Source organism: Stegostoma tigrinum, chromosome 17 (assembly GCF_030684315.1).
Source record: "Stegostoma tigrinum isolate sSteTig4 chromosome 17, sSteTig4.hap1, whole genome shotgun sequence".
In the NCBI taxonomy this organism is placed as follows: Eukaryota; Metazoa; Chordata; class Chondrichthyes; order Orectolobiformes; family Stegostomatidae; genus Stegostoma; species Stegostoma tigrinum.
In genome coordinates this window covers 2,488,605-2,510,651 of record NC_081370.1, presented here as the reverse complement: position 1 = coordinate 2,510,651, position 22,047 = coordinate 2,488,605, and the positions used below count along the sequence as shown (strand labels likewise).

General features: G+C 42.2%; 1 protein-coding gene across 1 annotated transcript in view; it reads left to right on the top strand.

Moving 5' to 3' along the window:
* The first annotated feature begins 868 nt into the window (after positions 1–868).
* The window catches only part of LOC125459410 (dual specificity protein phosphatase 8-like), a 225,493-nt gene continuing 204,314 nt past the window's right edge, over positions 869–22,047 (top strand). The window contains exon 1 of the mRNA XM_059651891.1: positions 869–900. The gene's annotated coding sequence lies outside the window, so the exon portion shown is untranslated. The remainder of the gene's footprint in view (positions 901–22,047) is intronic.

Sequence of the window (22,047 nt, the reverse complement as noted above, 5' to 3'; positions counted from 1 at the left end):
GTACTGAGGTGACTAGTAAATACCGATAACGTAGACAGCTTGGGAGACCTTAGGTTTCTTTTTAAAGTTGGAACAATAGAAGCAGCCTGGCTGGGGGTGCCCAGCTCTCACAGAACCAGGATTTCTGGGTTTTTTTAGTTTTATATCTTAAAGAAGTTGCAATTGGAGTGTCAACAGGGTTGGAAGCTACAGTGAACGTCTCCTGACTTGTACTTTTTCTGATGTTTTTCTTTCTGGGTTACCTGTGAGGTAAATCTATTTTTCTGAATTTGCCTTTTTACTAAGGGGTGTGTTTTGGGATGGTAACATAATTGGAACAGTTAATTCATAATAGTTATTGGATTCTACTATTATTCTGCTAAATTCTCTAATTGAGTCCAATTATACTAAGTACTTCTTTTTGTTGTAGTTTAACTACAGTGTTTAAATAAATTCTGTTAAGCTTAATGTTGAGTAGTTTGGCCAATTGAATTGCACCTGGAATATAGCACTTTACATTTGCCTTCAAAATTAGAAAAGGTTTTGGCCGAGACGACCTTCATAAAATATTTTGAGGGGGTCTGGTCTGGTCCATAATACCATGGTACAGGAGACCATTCACGGAATTGAGCAAATAAATAGTAGATCGTGGGGCATACTACAGTCAGGAGATAGACACTGTTCAGACGGACTCGAGATCTGAGAAAGAGTATTGGACTCAAAATGTTAACTCTGCTTTCTCTCTACAGATACTGCCAGGCTTGCTACGCTTCTCCAGCAATACTGTTTATGTTTCCAATCTTCATCCACAGCTCTTTGTTTTACTTTATGATTGACACAGTTGTCTTCAGCCAACAACAAGAGTCCAGATGGCTGTGTTGGCAGCCTGGTGCTAATGCTCATTACATCTGCTCTGATCTGGTAAGGAATTTGTAGCGGGAGGGGGAGAAACTAGTTTCATGTTCCGTATAAGTGCTAAACAACAAAAATAGGACTAGGCAAGAGGTTTCTCCTGAGGGAGTATGAGCCAGTGAGGTCTAGATTAGAAAAGCAGAATCTCAAAGGTCATTATCTCGGAATAACTATTCGAACCACACGTCAGTTGGTGTAGGACAAATCAGACTGGACAAATGAATCCATGGCTCAAAGACTGGTGTGAATATTTTCTCCTGTGGAAAGACTAAAACTAGGAGATATTGTTTAAAATTAAGAGCTCTCACTTTTAAGATAGAGAGGAGGAGAATGTTTTTCTCTCAGAGTGTCAACACTTTGTGAACATGGAACAGTTTAGCACAGGAACAGGCCCTTTGGCCTGCGATGTCGTGCCGAGCATGATGTCAGATTAAACCAAACCCTTCTGCCTGGCCTTGGTCCATATCCCTCTATTCCCTGCATATTCATTTGTTTATCTAAAAGTCTCTTAAACGTCCCTATTGTGCTTGCCTTCACCACTACCCCATTAACACATTCCAGACTCCCACCACTCTTTGTATTAAAAAAAAGGCCCCTCACATCTCCTTTGAACTGCCCCCTGTCACCATAAATGCAAGCCCTTGGTTTTGACATGTCAACTCTGGGAAACAGAATCTGACTGTCAACCTTATCTATGTACCTCATAATCTTATAGACCTCCATCAAGTCTCCCCACAGCTTCCACCATTCCAGAGAAAACAATCCGAGTTTTTCTAGCCTCTCCTTATAGCTCATACCCTCTAGTCCAGGCAGCACCCTGGTAAACCTCTTCTGCACCCTCTCCAAGGCCTCCACATCCTTCCTGTAATGTGGTGATCAGAATTGAATGCAATGCTCCAAGTGTGGTCTAACCAAAGTCTTACATGTAGAGTTGCAACATGATATCCTGACTTTTGAACTCTATTCCCCGATCAACACCTTCTTTAACACACTATCTACTTGCATGGCCACTTTCAGGGAGCTATGGACTTGGACCCCAAGAGCCCTCTTTCCATCACTTCTTTGCAGGCTCCTGACATGAACTGTACTTTTTCTTAATAGTTGATCTCCCAAAGTACAGCACCAAACACTTAAGTGGATTAAACTCCATCTGCCATTTCTCTGTCCATATGTGCAACTGATCTATATCCTACTGCATCCTTTGACAACTTTATACACTATATCACCAACAGCAGAGGTCCCAGTAGGGATCCCTGTGGAACACCACCAGTCACAGGCCTCCAGTGTAAAAAGCACCCTTCTACTATCTCTGATGAAGGGTCTAGGCCCGAAACGTCAGCTTTTGTGCTCCTGAGATGCTGCTTGGCCTGCTGTGTTAATCCAGCCTCACATTTTATCATCATCTACCATTACCCTCAGTTTCCTATGGACAAGCCAATCCTGAATCCACGCGGCCAAGTTACCATGGGTCCCATGCGCCTTAATCTTCTGGAAAAGCCTACCGTGGAGGACCCTGTCGAAAGCCTTACTAAAATCCATGTGGACAACATCCACTGCTCTACCCTCATCGATCACCCTTGTTACCTCCTTGAAAAATTCTATCAAGTTAATAAGACATGGCATGTCCTGCACAAAGCCATGTTGACTGTCCCTAAGTATGCCATGCTTTTCTCAATGCCCATAAGTCCTATTCCAAATAATTCTCTCCAAAAGCTTCCAAACCACCGAAGTCGGAGTCACCAATGTATAGTTTCCTGGATTATCGCTATTTCCTTTCTTGGACAGAGGACAAACATTAGCCAATCACCAGTCCTCCAGGACCTCTCCAGTGGCTAATGGGGGCATAAAGATCTTGCTCAAAGCCCCAGATATCTCCTCTCTTGCCTCTAACACTAACCAAGGGTAGATACCATTGGGCCGTGGGGCCTGATCCACCTTAATATTCTTCAAGAGATCCAACACCGCTTCTTTCTTGATCTCAAAATGTCCCAGTACATTAGCATGCTGTACACAAATCTCACTATCCTCCATGCCCTTTTCCTGGGTGAATGCCGATGCAAAGTACTCATTTAGGATCTCAGCCATATTCTCTGCCTCCAAGCACAAGTTCCCTCTCTTATCTTTGAGTGGTCCTACCTTCTCCCTAGTTATTCTCTTGTTTTTAATAGAACAAGATCCTCTTTAATGGGACTCTTTTTAAACCTATTTGCCAAGGTCATTTCATGGCCCCTTCTTGCTCTCCTTATAACCTGCTTGATTCCATTCCTGTTTTCTTTATATTCCTCACAGGCCCTGTCCAATTCGGAATCCTGTTCCACAGGAATTAGTGGAAGCTAGTCTTTAATTTTCTTTTCAAGGCTGAGTTAGATAGATTCTTCATTGGCAAGGGGGCACGGGCTATGGTGAACAACAGATAGACAGGAGACCAGTGATTAGAACATAACCAGAATGACTATGTTATTACTGGCTAGAGTAATATTATTGAAGAACCAAATAGCCTACCGCTGCTCCTAAATCCTATACTCCAATCAATTCAAAGGGTTTGGTCCACTAATGATTTAGACAGTCAGAATAAATGTGTTCATATCATCTAATTCCTTCTCTTGACTGGAGAATACAGTGTGTTGTGACAGGGTTCTAAGTGAAGTTGGAACAATGCTTTATAAATAATGTTTACAGCAAAGTAACAGGCAAGAACAAGACTGAGCCATTTCATCTAGTATTTTGATCGCCAATCACTGAGAAACATCAGACCACTCCACCACACTGGTAAATCCAAATCCTATTTTAACAAATTGATTAATAAGTCTGCCCAGAGAGTTCTTGGGAAACCGCTGTACTGCGGCTTTCGATTTTGCATCCACCAACATTAATTCAGGTAAAACACGGATGTCCACCAACAATTCCCCATAATGCACTTCCACCAACTGCTGGTTTCCCATTCTCTGCCCTCCATCAACTTATAATCATCAACTCTTACATGTCTACCCTTTTTCCCTCACTGATCCATTTTGTCTCTGACTCCAACAACATTCCCATTTCAAAATGTTTCTTTCTTTGTGTCTTCCCCATATCTCTTACCATTTCCAATCTTCAAAGATGTCTGAATTTCTCCAACTCTGTCCTCTTGAAAATTCCCAATTTATTACAACCCACCATTCCACAATTGCACACTGTATCTTCTAGATCCTCAGCTCTTTAATTACTTCCCTAATTCTCTTTATCTCTTCTTGCAGTCTTTCAGAAGATCCTTTAGGAGTGAGCAAAAATACCTGTCATTTTGAATACTGGACCAAAGCCCCTGGGCTTTTAACAGAACATTTAAAACTGAAAAAAAAAGGCAGCTGGGCTTTGTGCTGAAATACACTATCACAGGGATAGGTCTCCGGAACCATGGTTCAGTGAGAAATCCCATTCATGTCTCAGCCCTATATGAGCAATGAACCAGACCTAAGATAACAACTTCAGAATTCTTGGAGATAGCAAGAACTGCTGATGCTGGAGTCAGAGATAACACAGTATAGAGCTACAGGAACACAGCAGGCCAGGCAGCATCAACGGAGCAGGAAAGTGGACGTTTCGGGTTGGATCCTTCTTCAGAAATGGGGAGAGGGAAGGGAGCTCTGAAACAAATAGAGAGGTGGGGTGGGGCTGGCGAAAGTTAGGTGATAGGTGGGTGCACGTATGGGGTGGTGGGGATTGGTCGGTAGGAAGGATAGGGCGGATAGATGGGAAAGATGATGGACAAGTCGTGTCAGGTCAAGGAGGCAGGGATGAGAGGGTGGTTTGGACGTGGGATGACACCAATGGGAAGATCTTCAAACAGATGAATGCTATGGACAGACATGTCACCCAGGGCCCCCTCCAGTGCCACAATGACATCACCCGGAAACAGGAGGAGGAACACCCCATGTTCCACCTCTGGAGCCTACAGCCCCATGGCCTTAACATAGGATTCACCAGTTTTAAAATATCTCCACCTCCAGCCTCATCCCACAACCTAACTTCTTCTCGGCCCTGCCTCAACCCTGCTGACACAACCTGTCCATCTTTTTCCCCAACTGTCCACCCCACCGTTCCTACCGACCAATCCTCACTACCCCCTACCTGCATCCAAACTTTCACCATCCCACCTACCTTCCCCCTCCTCATTTGTGAAGAACAGCCCCGACCCGAAGCGTCAGCCTTCCTGCTCCTCTGATGCTGCCCGGCCTGCTGTGTTCATCCAGCTCTACACTTTGTTATCTCCAACTTCAGAAATATTGGAGCCTTCAGAAATACCTAGGCCTTCAACTTCAATTAATATTCATTCACAGAAGATACCAAATATTCCATGCAATCGAAATACATTTACACATACTCTAAACAATCAGGAAACGTATTGACCTCCAATTGAAAGACATTTACAGCTACTCCAAAGATCAGGAAGCCAATTCACCTTCAGAAAGGTAACAGTTAATACCATTGCTAAATCCAGATTTGTTGGTGACTTAAGTGTCCTGCAATCTAGTAGAATTGCAGGCCCTGATCTCACCTCGGCATGCAACACAAAGGAAGTAAAAGAATTTTAGTTTACTCATCATAAGGAGAAAGGAAGACAGAGGGAAGAAGAGGAATGTTGGCCTCAATAGCCATTCTCCGCAGCTGCCAACAGAAGATTGCAGAGAACTCCCGCACCAAGCATGAGCCCTATGGCCATTTCCAACCACCAGAGACTGGCCACGACCTGCAGATCCGACAACCAATGACCTCTGGGAACCACCCGACCCGATCAACCACAAGTCTTCAGACATGCCCTGAGTTGAAAGCTCATTCACAACATCCACCAAAAGGAAGAAGGTACTCACCTGAAACATCCACAACACATCTTACCCCATCAGTGAATCCAGCCCAGACTGAAGGCCTACACCGTCCGAAGTCTTCAGCGAAGCACCAGCTTCGCCAAGCAGGGACATCCAGCTATAATTCAAAATGCGTTTATCCCCAGTGGTGAACTTATTTCCACAAGACCCAAAGTATCCAAACTAGCTGGCAGGGAGGGGAAGGTGGGTCGGTGACAGTGCAGGAAGGTCAGGAAGTCTGATTAAAGTGCCTGTGATGAAAACTACTGTTTAGTTGCTAATAGTAATTAACCTGTGTTAAGTTAACAACTGATCATGTCAGTTTCATTGTTTTGTATTTACTGTTTTTTATCTTTTGTAATTTATTCACCTTTGTATTATTTCCCTGTTTGTTACATTTCCCTTTTTTAAATTTCTTGTGATATACTCACCTTCCTATTTAAATAAATGCAGAAATTCTTTGCCCCTGAAACCCCCATCTACTGCTTTCTTCACTTCACATTCCTAAATTAAGTCCAGTGTCAGAACCAGGGATCTGGGGGTGATCCGAACCACCCAAAACAGCAGTTTTACTGCTCATAACCAGAACTCCTACAGTCAATAAAACACCCAGACACACACCCTACCCCATCGCTGTAACCCCACATTTCCCATGGCTAATCCACCTAGCCTGCACAGGCCTAGACACTATGGGCATTTTAGCATGGCCAACCCACCTCACCTGCACATCTTTGGACTGTAGGAGGCAACTGGAGCACCCGAAGGAAACCCATGCAGACACGGGGAGAATGTGCAAACTCCATACAGTCACCTGAGGGTGGAATCAAACCCAGGTTCCTGGCACTGCGAGAAAGCAGTGCTAATCATTGAGCCACCGTGCCACCTCATGGTGCTAGGCTGGCACTCTTGCTGTCACAAATTTCCACTCAAATGGATTGTACCCTTATGCTGTGCTAAAATGCTGTTGTGTCTTTATATTGCCATCAGGTCCTCTCTTGTTTGCAACACCACCTGTCCCTGGTTTACTTTTGTGATGACCATGTCCTTTTATTTTCTCCGTATTTTTAATATGAACCGAAATGGGAAAATATTTTTTTAATGTCAAAGTTGTAGGAGGATTACTGAACGTTTTTGCAAGTGAGTAATCTGGCACTCATTGTAAACATTGTTTACACAGCTTCTGGTTCCAGCAGTTGTTGAAGTGCAGCTCGCAGACAAGCCGGAACCAAAAGGTTGTGGCAACAAGTACTGATTGGTCTATAGACTAGTGACCAGTTATGGATAACAATTCCTGCCAACAAAAATGTGATTGCTTTTCAGGTGACTGAAAGGCTTAGGTTGTGAACAAGATACAGAAAAGTTGTCACCAATTCAGGAACAGTATCTATTTGCTGCAGCAACGCTGATTTTAACTCTAAAGGAAACCAGTTTATGTTTCCTTTAGCAATTGCAGCAGGCTGTTACTTGTAACTAACAAGTCAGAGATCTTTCCATAAATCTGAATTGGTTCTCTGTGCCTCCCATTAACCATTGGAAGACTCCAGTGGAGATGCACAAAGTGGCAAAATTCTGAACAGCACAAGAATCATAAAAAAATTTCTATTGACAGAAATCTCAGAGCTGTTTTCCCATGAAACCCATTATACCCTTTTCGAAAAAAAAATCCGGTCTCTGTTTATGTGGATGTTTGAGAAAGTGAGAGTTAATAAGGCAATTTGAGTTATCCATAGCTGGAACCTATTTACTTGGAATAAATTCTTGTTAGGTACAGAAACTTGGTTTTTACTTTCTGTTAACCTAAGTTTGAACTGCAGGTTAATTGGGGAATTTGCAGACTTCGACAAAATATCTAACTTATGCAATAATTGCAAGGATACTTGATTTGTAGCAAGCGACCGTGGCAAGGTGGAACACTTTCTCAAAGAGTTTGAACTCGCATGAGAGAAAATCACTGTCGAGTTGCCTGAGCCAGATCCTATTTGTCCCTGCTATCTACATGGGAAAGAGTCAAGTACATGCCCCCTTTCTCCAATCTAGAACAAAATAGCTTGCTTTTGCATGTCACCTTTTATGGTGCAAAATGTCCCAAAGTGTTTCGCAGAAGTCATAACAGGGTATGAATGAAAACCAAACTAAAGCAGATAACTTGAGAACAGATAACAAAGTGATCAAAGTGGAAAGGAGAATAAAACAGTGCTACGAATATGGCTATTCTTTCAGAGATAGTAAGAACTGCCGATGCTGGAGTCAGAGATAACGCAGTGTGAAGCTGGAGGGACACAGCAGGCCAGGCAGCATCAGAGGAGCAGGAAAGCTGACGTTTTGGGTCAGGACCCTTCTTCAGAAATGGGGGACGTGGAAGGGAACTCTGAAATAAATAGAAAGAGGAGAGGTTGGGCTGGGGAAGGTAGGTGGGATGGTGATAGATGAGTGCGGGGATTGGTCAGCAAGGTGGGGGGCAGACAGGTGGGAGAGAACACAGACAGATTGTGTCAGTTCAAGGAAGCGGGGATGAGAGGGACGGTTGGTCATGGGATGAGACCAGGGATAGGGGGATTTTAAAACAGGTGAATTCCATGTTTAGGCCATTGGGCTGTAAGCTCCTGAGGCAGAATATGAGGTGCTGCTCATCCAGTTTGTGGGTGGTGTCATTGTGACACTGGAGGAGGCTCAGGGTGGACATGTCGCCCAGGGAGTGGGAGGGGGAGTTGAAGAGGTTCGCGACTGGAAGGTGTTGTCATTTGTCTTTGGTTTTCCTTTCTCTCTTCTTTTTTCTTTATTATATTATCAGGGAAAGACTGTCACTCTGAACTTTTTATTTCTCTTTTTTCCCTAAGAATTTGTACTCAAGAATCTGTACCTAGGTACCTCTGTTAGCTAAGATGGTGCTCTAAGTGGAGACTTCTAAACACTTCTCTGTCCATGTGAGTACATGTGAAAAGAAGGCTGATTCAATTCAATTCAATACCAACCGTGGGAAAGGGAAGAGGAGGAATTAAAAGGAACCTAAGGAGGGAAGAATGTAGGGTTAATAAAGGAGAGTCAAAACATTCTCAAGAGCCAGAGGAAAATGTCCAAAATGCATGAGGAAAAATCTAGCAACAATGAATCCACAAAATATTGAGGATATGTCCATTGAACATGTGCAACTGTCTGACAACAATGGATAAATGCCATTTGCACAATGGACAAAGTCAATTACACCTGGAAAAAAAATCTGTCAAAGATATGATGGAGATGGGCAGGGGTGCATGAAGGGGAATATATATTTCAGTTCAGATTGCAAATGGACTCGTTCAGCTGGAAACACTGGGCCTGAAGGCATTGCCGAAGGATCTGAGTTCACGCTGGGGTCTACCATGACGGCTTCGGAGTTCCCATAACTGAGCTGGAGAAAGTGGTCACATTGCCGAGGATTTGCGATCTGATAAGCTGTCAGACAGCTTACGTCCGCTCCAACGGCTGGAAATCAACGAGGGGGCTCGTGAAAAATGCTGGCGAGTTATGGCTCAGAATTTGGCCCTGCACTTGCAGTCAATGTCACTGTGTGGTATTAATTACATAAGGATAAGGAGAAGGGTATCAACATTCACTCTGTAAAAGATGGAGGTAATGCCATTACTAGAGAAACATTAGCTGCGTTCAGAAAGTTGAGAATAAGACTCTGCCAGGGAACCATACAGTGTAGAAGAATTTATGGTCAACATTGTCAAATTATGCAGAGGATCAAGGGAAGCTGAGGATGTGCATTGATCACAATTATAAAGGATACCATATGCGACTTTGACCATACACTAAAATTAGAGTTGGAATCAAATTGACAACTATAGTGGGAATGAAAGCTAATAATGGCATAGAAGTAACATAATTGGTGGTTATGGCACAACTTTTAAATATAAGTAAGTATGAAATAGAAATGGAATGTGTATTATGTAGGCAGAATATTTACTGACAACACGAACCTAATAATCAGATTAAAAGGAATGGAGAATATTTACAATCAAGATCTGGCATGATCAAATTATGATGTATCCAAAATCTATTCTACAATGTTTGTTGAATGATTCATTCTGCTGCAAGTTCCAATGTATCTAGAACACTATCTCACCCACACCCCATTCCTACCTCAGCCAAAAACTCCATGCTCCCATGTACTTTTAAACTACCAAAGACTGCCGCCAGACTACCCCAGTGGCCTCATATTCAAAGACCCCACACCAAAGCCCAGCAGTTCCCAAAATGATACCTGGATCATCTCCCGCATGGTGTTCCTAGCCTATCAGATCTGTACACACTATTTCCTCTAATTATCCTGAGGCCCAGCCTCTCACAATTCCCATCCATCCCAAATGCAAACTCCTTTTGCCAGTCTCACCACTCCTTGCAGTGCCTGAGGCACACGCTATCTGGATTCTTCATACCAGCATCAGCCTATGCTTCCCTACAGGCCCAATCCCTCAGCCATTCCACTTTAAAACTCTAAGTGTTCATAGAGTCACAGAGATGTAGTTAGATTTGGATAGCAGTAACAGGATAGGTCAAGTCAGCATGGGTTTACGAAGGGGAAATCGTGCTTGGTTAATCTTCTGGGATTTTTTGAGGATATAACTATGAAGATGGACAAGGGAGAGCCAGTGGATGTAGTGTACCTGGACTTTCAGAAAGCCTTTGATAAAGTCTCACATAGGAGGTTAGCGAGCAAAATTAGGGCACATGGTACTAGGGGCAAAATACTGACTTGGATGGAAAATTGGCTAGCTGACAGGAAGCAAAGAGTAGTGATAAACGGGTCCCTTTCGGAATGACAGGCGGTGACCAGTGGGGTACCGCAAGGTTCGGTGCTGGGACCGCAACTGTTTACAATATACATTAATGAAATAGACAATAAAAATAATATTAGCAAATTTGCTGATGACACAAAGCTGGGTGGCAGTGTAAATATGAGGAGGATGTTATGAGAATACAGGGTGACTTGGACAGGCTAGGTGAGTGGACGGATGCATGGCAGATGCAGTTTAATGTAGATAAATGTGTGGTTATCCACTCTGGTGGCAAGAACAAGAAGGCAGATTACTATCTCAATGGTGTCAAGTTAAGTAATGGGGGAGTACAACGAGATCTGGGTGTTCTTGTACATCAGTCAATAAAAGCAAGCATGCAGGTACAGCAGGCAGTGAAGAAAGCTAATAGCATGCTGGCCTTCATAATAAGAGGAATTGAGTATAGGAGCAAAGAGGTCCTTCTGCAGCTGTAGAGGGCCCTGGTGAGACCACACCTGGAGTATGGTGTGCAGTTTTGGTCTCCAAATTTGAGGAAGGACATTCTTCCTCTTGAGGGAGTGCAGCATAGGTTCATGAGGTCAATTCCCAGAATGGCGGGACTATCATATGTTGAAAGATTGAAGCGACTGGGCTTGTATACACTTGAGTTTAGAAGGATGAGAGGGGATCTGATTGAGACGTATAAGATTATTAAGGGATTGGACACTCTGGAGGTAGGAAGCATGTTTCCACTGATGGGTGAGTCCAGAACCAGAGGACACAGTTTAAACATAAGAGGTAGGCCATTTAGAACAGAGTTGAGGAAAAACTTCTCCACCCAGAGAGTGGTAGATATATGGAATGCTCTGCCCCAGAAGACAGTGGAGCCCAACTCTCTGGATACTTTCAAGAAAGAGATGGATAGAGCTGTTACAGATAGTGGGATCAAGGGTTATGGGGATAAGGCAGGAACAGGATACTGATTGTGAATGATCAGCCATGATCATAATGAATGGTGGTACTGGCTCGAAGGGCCGAATGGCCTACTCCTGCACCTATTGTCTATTGTCTATGTACAGCGCAGAAACAGACCCTTAGGTCCAACTTGTCCATATCGACCAAATATCCTAAATTAACCTACTCCCATGTGCCAGTATTCGGCTCATATCCCTCTAAACCCTTCCTAATCATTCAGATGCTTTTTAATTTCTGTAATTGTATCAGCCTCCACTACCTCCCTTGGCAGCTCATTCCAAACACGCACCACCATGAAAGACTTGCCCCTTAGATCATTTTTAAACCTTACCCATGCCCTCTAGCTCTGCACTCTCCTACGCTGAGGCATCACAAGTTAAAAGATAGAGTCAAACCAGGAGAGCAAACTATCAATATGGGGAATGCAGGTCAGGGAATGATAGAAAGGAACAGAGAAAAAAACCTACTCTAGACCACAGGTCAAGACTGGACGTGACAAAGATAACAAAAAGTCAAAACTAAAAGCTATTTATCTGATTATGTGTAGCTTTCATAACAAAGTAAATCAATTGATAGCGCACATTGAAGTAAACAAGTATGATCCGAATCCAGGTATTTCCCCTATAACACGATAGATGCATTCTTGTGCAACCTAGTGCTATTGAAAATCGCGCCATAGAAAATCATTATACTTATACAGCAGAAAGTTTGCGTATTCCAAACAGCATTCACCATTCAACAATCGCATTAGAGCCAATTTGCTTTAACGAAACACGTTATAGAAGAAATATCTGTACTATTATTGAGGTGTGACCACATTATCTCAAGGACTGGCTCTTAAATATTGAGGTGTAGATGACACTTAAGAATAGAAAGCTAGGTAAAAGTGGGAAGGTAGTGCTGCTAATTAATAATACCATTGGCATAATGGGTAGAGTTAACCTTGGATCAGAAGATCAAGATGTAGCACCTTTTGGGTAGAGACAAGAAACAGTAGGGCAAAGAATGAATTATTAGGGGTGGTTTTGATCCTGTACCAGCAATTGTAAAGTAGAAAAATACATGCCAAGTGAAATGTTGGATATGAATAATATAGGGATGATAATAATCATGTGGGTGATTTTAAATTATATATAAACTGGAAAAATAAATTTGGCAATGTCAGCCTTGGTGAAGAATTCACAGAATGGTTTTTGAGGTCATTTCTTATAGCAACCAGAGAGCAAAGTCATTCTAGATATGGCAGAACACTTATAAATATATTCTTACTATAAAGAAAAATTCTAAGTGGAGCATTCACCATCTGTGCTAAGAAGTTAAGGAAAGCATCCAACATGAAGAATAAGCATATAATTGTGCAAAGATGTGTAGCAGCTCTGAAGATTGGACAGGAAAAAAAGAACAGAGAAAACATCTAAAAGACTAATCATCATAAATAAATTAATGTGTGAGAGAAAGAAGCTCGCAATGTAATAATAGATAGCAAGAGTTTCTACAGGTATTTGAAAAGGTAAAGAATAAGTAAAGTGCCCACTGCTTTTCATCACTTATATAAATGATCTGGATATGAAGGTACGAGGTTATGGTTAGTGCTTGCAGATGACACCAAAATTGGAGTGTAGTGGACAGAGAAGAAGGTTACCTCAGAGTACAACGGGATCTTATTCAGATGTGCCAATGGGCTGAAGGTTGGCAGATGGAGTTTAATTTAGATAAATGTAACCTGCTACATTTTGGAAAGGCAAATAAGGGCAAGACTTATACACTTAATGGAAAGGTCCTGGGGAGCGTTGCTGAACAGAGACCTTGGAGTGCAGGTTCATAGCTCCTCAAAAGTGGAGTCCCAGGTAGATAGGATAGTGGAGAAGGCATTTGATATGCTTGCCTTTATTGGTCAGTGCATTGAGTATAGGAGTTGGGAGGGTCATGTTTTGCAGTTGTGCAGGACATTGGTTCAGGCCACTTTTGGAAAACTGCATACAATTCTAGGCTACCTGCTATAGGAAGGATGTTGTAAAAATTGAAAGGATTCATAAAAGGATGTTGTAAAAATTGAAAGGATTCATAAAAGATTTACAAGGATGTCGCAAGGGCTGAAAGGTTTGAGCTATAGGAGAGGCTGAATAGGCTGAGGCTATTTTCTCTGGAGTGTCAAAAGCTGAGAGGTGACCTTACAGAAGTTTATAAAATACTGAGAGGCATGGATAAGATGAATAGCCAAAGTCTTTCCCCTGGGGTGTGGGAGTCCAAAACTAAAGGGCATAGGTTTAAGGTGAATGGAGAAAGATATAAAAGGAACCTATGGGGCAATGTTTTTATGCAAAGGGTGGTGCATGTATGGAATGAGCTGCCAGAGGAGAAGCTAGTGCAACATTTAAAAGGCATCTGGATGGATATATGAATAGGAAGCGTTTAAAGGGCTATGAGCCAACTGCTGGCCAATGGGACGAGATTAATTTAGGATATCTGGTCAGCACAAATGAGTTGGACCAAAGGGCCTATTTCCATGCTGTACATCTCTATGACTCTAAGCGAATGGTGAGAGACTGAGAATATGGTGTTAATAGTAGATAATAAGAAAAAAGCGGACAATATTAAGAAATATTTTGTTTCTGTTTTCACTGCAGAAGATACAAGTATTTTCCAATAAAAGCTATCTATTTGGAGGTGGGAGGTGAGCAGAACATAGTGAAATTACGAAGTAATTACAAAATAAATAATTTATTGGCAGAAATGGAGGTTAATTGCTATGGTCTTGTAGCCATAGAACTTATGAGGTATGTTTACAAGGAAGCCAAGGTTGGGAACTAAAAATTCAGGGGATATGACATTTTGAAAGGACATGTAGTAAGGGAAGATTGTTGGAGTAGCTTTGGTAGTATAAGATGGAATACATTTAAAACAATGAGTGATCGACAATAGATGGTATAAAATCCATATGAGTAGGGGTAAGAAATAACAAGAAGAAGAGAAGACTGGTGGCAGTAATCTATAGACATAGACAGAGAATAAATCAGAAAATATTCAAGGCATGTAAAAAAAGGTGGTATATTGATGAATTTAATTTTTGTGTAGATTGAGGAAATCAAATTTGCAGAAGTAACCGTGAGAAAGAATTCATGGAGTGCATATTGGACAGCTATTTATAAGAATATATAGTGAACTCAAATAGGGATCAGGCTATTTTGGATCTGTTAATGTATAATGGCACAGGTTTAATAAATAATCTCAGTGTGAAAGATCCCTTAGTGGCCATAACATGAGAGAATGCAGCATTCGGTTTGAGAGTGAGAAGCTTGGGTTCGAGACAAACGTGCTAACCATGAAACGAGTGACGTATGGATGGTAACAGAGTCAGGTAGAGTGGATGGAGTAAGTCGTTGAGCAAAAATGGTTTGAAGAACGATGGCATCATTTAAAAAATAGTCTGCAATTCATATCAAAGGTATATCGCAGCAGGGAAGAAGGATTCTAGGGAGGGGATAAGGTGACCAGGATTAATCAAGCAATTGAAGGGCAATATAAAATTGAATGAAAGAAAGTGTGGCAAAGACTAATCATAAAACAGAGAGTTGAGAATATTTTAAAAGACAATAAAAAATAACTAAAAGAAAATAGAGGGAGAAAATAAACTATGAGGACAAATTAGCAAATAAAATAAAAACAGACAGTAACGGTTTCTTTAAGCATTTTAAAAGGAAATAGTGAACATAGGTTTCTTAGAGAATGAGGCTGAGAAATAATAAGGGGGAACCAGGAAATAACGGAATGGCTGAATAAATGGTTCCTATCAGTCTTTCTAGTGGAAGACACTAATAACATGCCATAATTACTCAAGAATCAAGTGGCTAAAGTGGGGAGGAAATGAACAGGATACTCATCATTTGATAAAAAGGTGTGAGGGAAACTAATGGTGCTAAACAGAGGGAAGTCCCCCGATGACCATAAAACCATAAGACATAGGAGTGGAATTAAGGCCATTCGGCCCATCAAGTCCACTCTGCCATTTAATCATGGCTGATGGGCATTTCAACTCCACTTCCCTGCACTCTCCCCATAGCCCTTGATTCCTTCTGAGATCAAGAATTTAACAATCTCTGCCTTGAAGACATTTAACGTCCTGGCCTCCACTGCACACCGTGGCAATGAATTCCACAGGCCCACCACTCTCTGGCTGAAGAAGTGTCTCCTCATTTCAGTTTTAAATTTACCCCTCTAATTCTAAGGCTGTGCCTAGTCTCTCCGCCTAATGGAAACAACTTCCCTGCGTCCACCCTTTCTCAGCCACACATTATCTTGTAAATTTCTATTAGATCTCCCCTCAACCTTCTGAACTCTAATGAATACAATCCGAGGATCCTAAACCGTCATCGAGCATTAAACCTAGTATTCCAGGGATCATCTGTGTGAATCTCTGCTGGACACGCTCCAGGGCCAGTATGTCCTTCCTGAGGTATGGGGCCCAAAATTGGACACAGTATTCTAAATGGGGCCTAACTAGAGCCTTATAAAGCCTCAGAGGCACATCGCTGCTTTTATATTCCAGCCCTCTTGAGATAAACAACAACATTACATTCACTTTCTTAATCACGGACTCTACTGCAAGTTACCCTTTAGAGAATCCTGGGCTAGCACACCCAGATCCCTTTATACTTTGGCTTTATGAATTTTCTCACCATTTAGAAAATAGTCCATGCCTGTATTCTTTTTTCCAAAGTGCAAGACCTCGCATTTGCTCATGTTGAATTTCATCAGCCATTTCCTGGACCACTCTCCTAAACTGTCTGAATCTTTCTGCAGCTTCCCCACCTCCTCAGTACTACCTGCCTGTGCACCTATCTTTGTATCATCGGCAAACTTTACCAGAATGCCCTTTCCATCCAGATCATTTATATGTAAAGTGAACAGCTGCGGCCCCAACACTGAACCCTGCAGGACACCACTTGTCACCGGTTGCCATTCCGAAAAAGAGCCTTTTATCCCAACTCTCTGCCTTCTGTCAGAAAGCCAATCCTCAATCCAAGCCAGTAGCTCACCTCGAACGCCATGGGCCCTCACCTTACTCAGCAGCCTCCCGTTGAGGCACCTTATCAAAGGCCTTTTGGAAGTCGAGATAGATAATATCCACTGGGTTTCCCTTGTCTAACCTACTTGTTACCTTGATGGACCGCATCCTGGAATTTAAAAATACTTGGTTCAAGATATTGGATACGTGAGTAATAATCTTCCAAGATTCCTGCAATTCTGGAAGTCCCAAGGATTTCAAAACTGCCAATGTCATATCCCTATTCAAAATGGGAGAAAGACAGCAAAATGGGAATTACGGGTCAGTTAGCTGTCATTGGGAAAATGTTAGAGTCCATTAGAAAGAATAAAACAAGAGAGTATTTAGAAATGCATAATATGATCAAACAGAGTCATCACACTTCATACCGTCAAGCCTGACATACTTAATGACATGGTAACAGGCAGAATAGATAAAGGGAAACCAGTAGATATATATTTGGATTTTCAAAAGATAAGCTATTATGCATAAGACTATTTAGTAAGATTAGAACCATTGGCGTTGGAGGGGTTCTGAGGATGGGTCATTCAACTTGACATGTTAACTCTGATTTATCTCCCCAGATGCTGCCAGACCTGCTGGCCCTTTCTAGCAATTTCCGCACTTGCTGAAGAAGGGTCCTGACCTGAAGCATCAGCTTTCCTGCTTCTCTGATGCTGCCTGACCTGCTGTGTTCCTACAGCTCTGCACTGTGCTATCCCCTTTCCTGCAATTTCTGTTTTTCCTGTTGTTGAACATGCATGATGATCGGCTAAATAAGAGAAGACAGTGAGTCAGGATCAAGGGGATTTTTTTCAGTATGGCATCCTGCACATAGGCATAATTTCAGAACACATGTAAGACAAATGGGGAGGATTTTTCAGTCTCAAAGCATGCAGGATGTTTGGAATTCTTTAGTTCGCAGCACTGTCAAGGCTGGTTCATTATTTGCATCCAAGGCTGGACATGGGCAGACTTTTAATCGAGGGGATCAAGGATTGTGGGAATAAGGCAGGAAAATAGAGTTGAGGGTTATTAGACAAGCTATGATGTCAATGAATGTTGAAGCATTCTCAATGGACTTAATGCTCTGCTTCTGGTCCGACATCTTTTGGTCCTGGTCTTATTAAGTTCAATTTCAGTTCAGGATGGTACTGGTGCAGCAGGTAGTGTTTGGGCTCATCAGTCTGCTCCGGTCATTGCTTTCTGCACATATTTTTCATCTTCTTTTCTTTACCCCTTCACCTTCAAAGCTGGTGTAGTGTCGACAGGGTGATGTTGGCAATGTTGGCAGGGTGATGGCTGCAGAGTCAGCAGGATGATGGCTGCAGTGTTGGCAGCATGGATCGGGACTCCTGGCAGTGTTGGTGGTGGCCAGAGCCTGGGCTCTTGGTGGCAATAGGCTCGGAGCCTGGGCTCCTGGCGATGGTAGGCCCAGAGCCTGGACACTCGGTGATGGCAGTGCCCAGAGTGAGGATTCCTAGATTAACAAGCCTGGAGCATGGAATCTCGGCACAAGTGTTGCCCCGGGCTTGGACTCTTGCGGGTGGCGGTGAGGCAACAGTGGTGGCAGTCGCTGAGCCAGGATCTTTGGAATTCTTTAGCATGGTCAAGGCTGGCTCATTATTTGTATTCAAGGTTGACATGTACAGACTTACAATCAAGGGGATCAAGAAATATGGGAATAAGATAGGAAAATAGAGTTAAGGATTATCAGACAAGCTCCTGGGGTAATTAACATTGTCATTGCTGTTCCCAGAGCTTAACCCCTTGAGGGCTGGAACACCTTAAAGAAACCTCGCAGAAGTCCTGAGGCTGTGTTTGACACCCCAATTTAAACAGAAGATGAACTTTTTAAGAAATAATTTCTCTTTATTCTCATTGTAACTCAAAACTGCATCAGACAAAACACAAAACACTTATGTGACAAGGCACTTTTCACTGTAGTTTCAAGACGTATGTGGGAATACATCATTCATTTGTTCATTCATTTTATTACAATCAGAAGGAATGTGAGCTAATAGGAATCCAAGTGCAAAATTGCTGTCAATCTGGAAAATGGCAAATGTAACCCTTCTTTTCAAGGAAGACATGGAAGCAGAAAACAGAAAATGATAGTCTTTTAGCTTAACACTTGCTGTGGAGGGCATGATAAAGTTAATCAGTAACAAGGTTATAGCTGGGCACTTAGAAAAACCCAGTGTAATCAGAAAGAGTCAGTATGGTTTCATCAAAGAGAAATCATACCATTGGATGACAGAGTAACTTGTGCTGTGGTAAAGGGGAACCCGTAGACAAACTGCACTTAGATGTTCAGAAGCTATTTGATGAAGTGTTACATAAAATACTATTCCACAATGGAGGAACTCGTGGTGCAGAGGGGAACAAATTAACATGGGCAGACAATTGGCTGGCTAGTTGAAAACGTCTTTGGGTCTTTTTCTGATTGGCAGGATATGACGAGAGGCATCCCACAGTGGGTCTTTGCTGGGGCATCAACATTTTACAATTCACTTAAATGACTTAGATGGGAGGAGAAAAGACATGGTAGCTAAATTTGCAAATGACTCAAAGATCGATAGGAAAGTAAGACGTGGAGAGGCTATGAGGAGGATGCAGATGGACAAAGATAGTTTGAATGACTAGGGAGAAATCTAGCAGACAGAGCATATAATGGTAATATACAAAGTTATTTGACAGGAACAATCCAAAAGCAATGCACTTTTAGACAGAGGACTGCAGAATTCTGAATTGCACAGGTGTTCGAGTGTGTGAGTCATTTGTAGCAGGTACGACAGTAAGTATAAAAATAATTGAATGCTACCCTTTAGTATGAGAGAAAATGAACATAAAAGTAAGAATTCATACTTAAGATATTCAGGGCATTGGTGAGACCACATCTCAAATACTGCAGACAATTTTGGTTTCCTTATTTAGGGAAGGATGGAAATGCAGTGGAGGTAGTTCAGCTGAGGTACATTACAGGAATGATCAGGTATGGAGAGGCTAGGCTTGCTTCCACTGGAGTTTGGAAGAGTGACAAGTGACTTGATTGAAATGTATAAGATCCCAAAATGCATTGGCAAGATAGAAGTGGATCGGGGCATTGTCTGTGTCCTTACAGTATGGCAAACAATATGCTATTCGTCCGATAAAAACTTTAAACCATGCGAAGGAAGAAGGATTCCTGTTTAATCATGATGTTACTGTACCTCATAAGAAGTCCCAAAGTACTTCACATCTAACAAATGTCCTTCTGAAGTGCGGACAATACTATTAAGTGGGTTAATAAAATGCCAGAAGTCTTATATGGCACTCATGATTTACCACGATGTTGTATCTGGGGAGTGGCGGGGAACCCTGAATTAGGGCTCACTGTTCAAAAATTAGATGTCACCCTTTTTGGGCAGAGATGAGGAGAATGTTATTCTCTCAGCTGGTTGTGAGGCTCTTTATCTTAGACAGTGATTGAAATAACTGCACAGAGACCGGTATCCCATCAGCAAGTCACCCTTTATTTACACGTGCACAGTACACGGGCTCTGACCAGCCAGCTCAATCCCTAAGGTTGAGGAGATGTTCTGAATCTCCTGTTTATGTCTGCCAGCCTGGGCTCCCCGATTGGCCCAGGTTAACAATGCCAATCAAGGATATCACAGTCTATGAGCCTACCCAGCCATGGTTCCAATCACTTCAGTAGTGAACTTCTGGACATTGAATATTTTAAGGTGATTGTAAATAGATTCCTGCTGGGCAAGGGAATCAGAGATTATCAAGTAAAAGTGAATTCAACAGGCAAACAGATCAGCCATTATCTTTCTGAATGTTGGAGCAAACTCAAGGGACTGAACTTCTGTTATTAATTTGCATTTGTATACGTAACCACTTCTTGCCTACAAAATTTTGGATCCTGCTGTCACATTTTCGCGTCAAAACTTTCTATTCTAAATGATGCAGGTGAGGTGGATTGGCTGTGCTAAATTGCCTGTTGTATTCAGGGAGGGGTACATTAGGAGGGTTATAGGTCTGGCTGGGATGCTGTGAAGTTTGGTGTGGACTTGTTGGGCCGAAGAGCCTGTTTCCACACTGTAGGAATTCCCTGATATTTGTAATAGGAACTGGCTCTGTAAATGTGTTATATTGCAATTCCAGCCTCCTGCCAGTGGGGGTGCCAAACACCTTCCTCTTGGCTGTCTCAGCTCCCTACAGCTGCATGAAAGAGAAACACATCTGTTTCAACAAACTGTTTTGTCTATGTGCAAAATTGCAACCAGTTTTGCCACATCATCACAGTGACTCCACTTCCTAAGTCATGAAGCACCTTGGACTGTCCTCAGGATGTGAAAGATGCTACAGAAATGCAAATTCTTTCTTACAATGCATCATAAATAAAATCAAACTATGTCAGGACATGATGTGTGATCTGAAAGTGCAAAAGACAATATGGGTTTAACAATATGTATCCTATTTAGCCTTACGTTTGTACCCTGGACTAGATATGCTTCACCATTGATCCATATTTCTTTTCAGAACTAGACTTGGTCTCAAATGCCCAAATACAGCATCATGGTAACTCACTACACTTTCTGCATTTCATTGACACAATTAATAACAATGTCTACATTTCAAAAGGTCATTCATTGGATATGAAGTATTTTGGAACATCCTAGAAGGTATGATAAATTGATGTATAAATAGGAGTTCTTCTTTCTTCATATGGTTTAGAGTTTCTGCCGCAAATGGATAGCATATCCTTTAACATACTGTGAGATCACAGGAAACGTATTTGCATAAATAGCATCTAGAAAAACACAAAATGCATTTTGCTTACTTTAGATCTTCAAGCTACCATCACCTTACATCCTTCCCACACACCCCAGTGTAGAGCTAAGAAATGAGCATTGGGAGACATCAACCATAGGCATCCCTCCCTCTCATGAGCAAAAACAAAGTTGCTGGAAAAGCTCAGCAGGTCTGGCAGCATCTGTGAAGGAGAAAACAGAGTTAACATTTCGGGTCTGGTGACCCTTCCTCAGAACCTCATGTTCTACTGGTTGGCACCCTCTCAGTCTGCCTCAGGCAGGATTGTAGCTCAGGTCAATCCCCATGGAGCCTTTGCGGAATATGAATAATGCTGAAATCACCTGTCCTTTAACACGCTGAACTGAATGGTTTGTAGGAGCAAGTTACTGCTGATGCTTGAATCTGTACTGAAAACAACAGACGCTGGAGATCACAGAACTGAATGGTTTGTCTGGAATCTGGACAGCTTCAGCACTCAGGCAAGATCTCTTGGTCACGAGGTGCAGCGGGATTGATCAAGCAAGATTACCCCTGAGGAATCACCTAAAAGCTAAAACATACTTTTTCTAAGCAAGCATGTGATAAAATGGGGAAGTGACAGTTTAAAATGTGGAACAGCACAATGTGCACTGTACTTTCCCGTTGAAAAAGCAATATAGCATTCAAAGTGTAGAAATCCCCCACAAGTGTCAATTTCCACCTCAATATATGCTGTCCCTATCAAAATAAAATT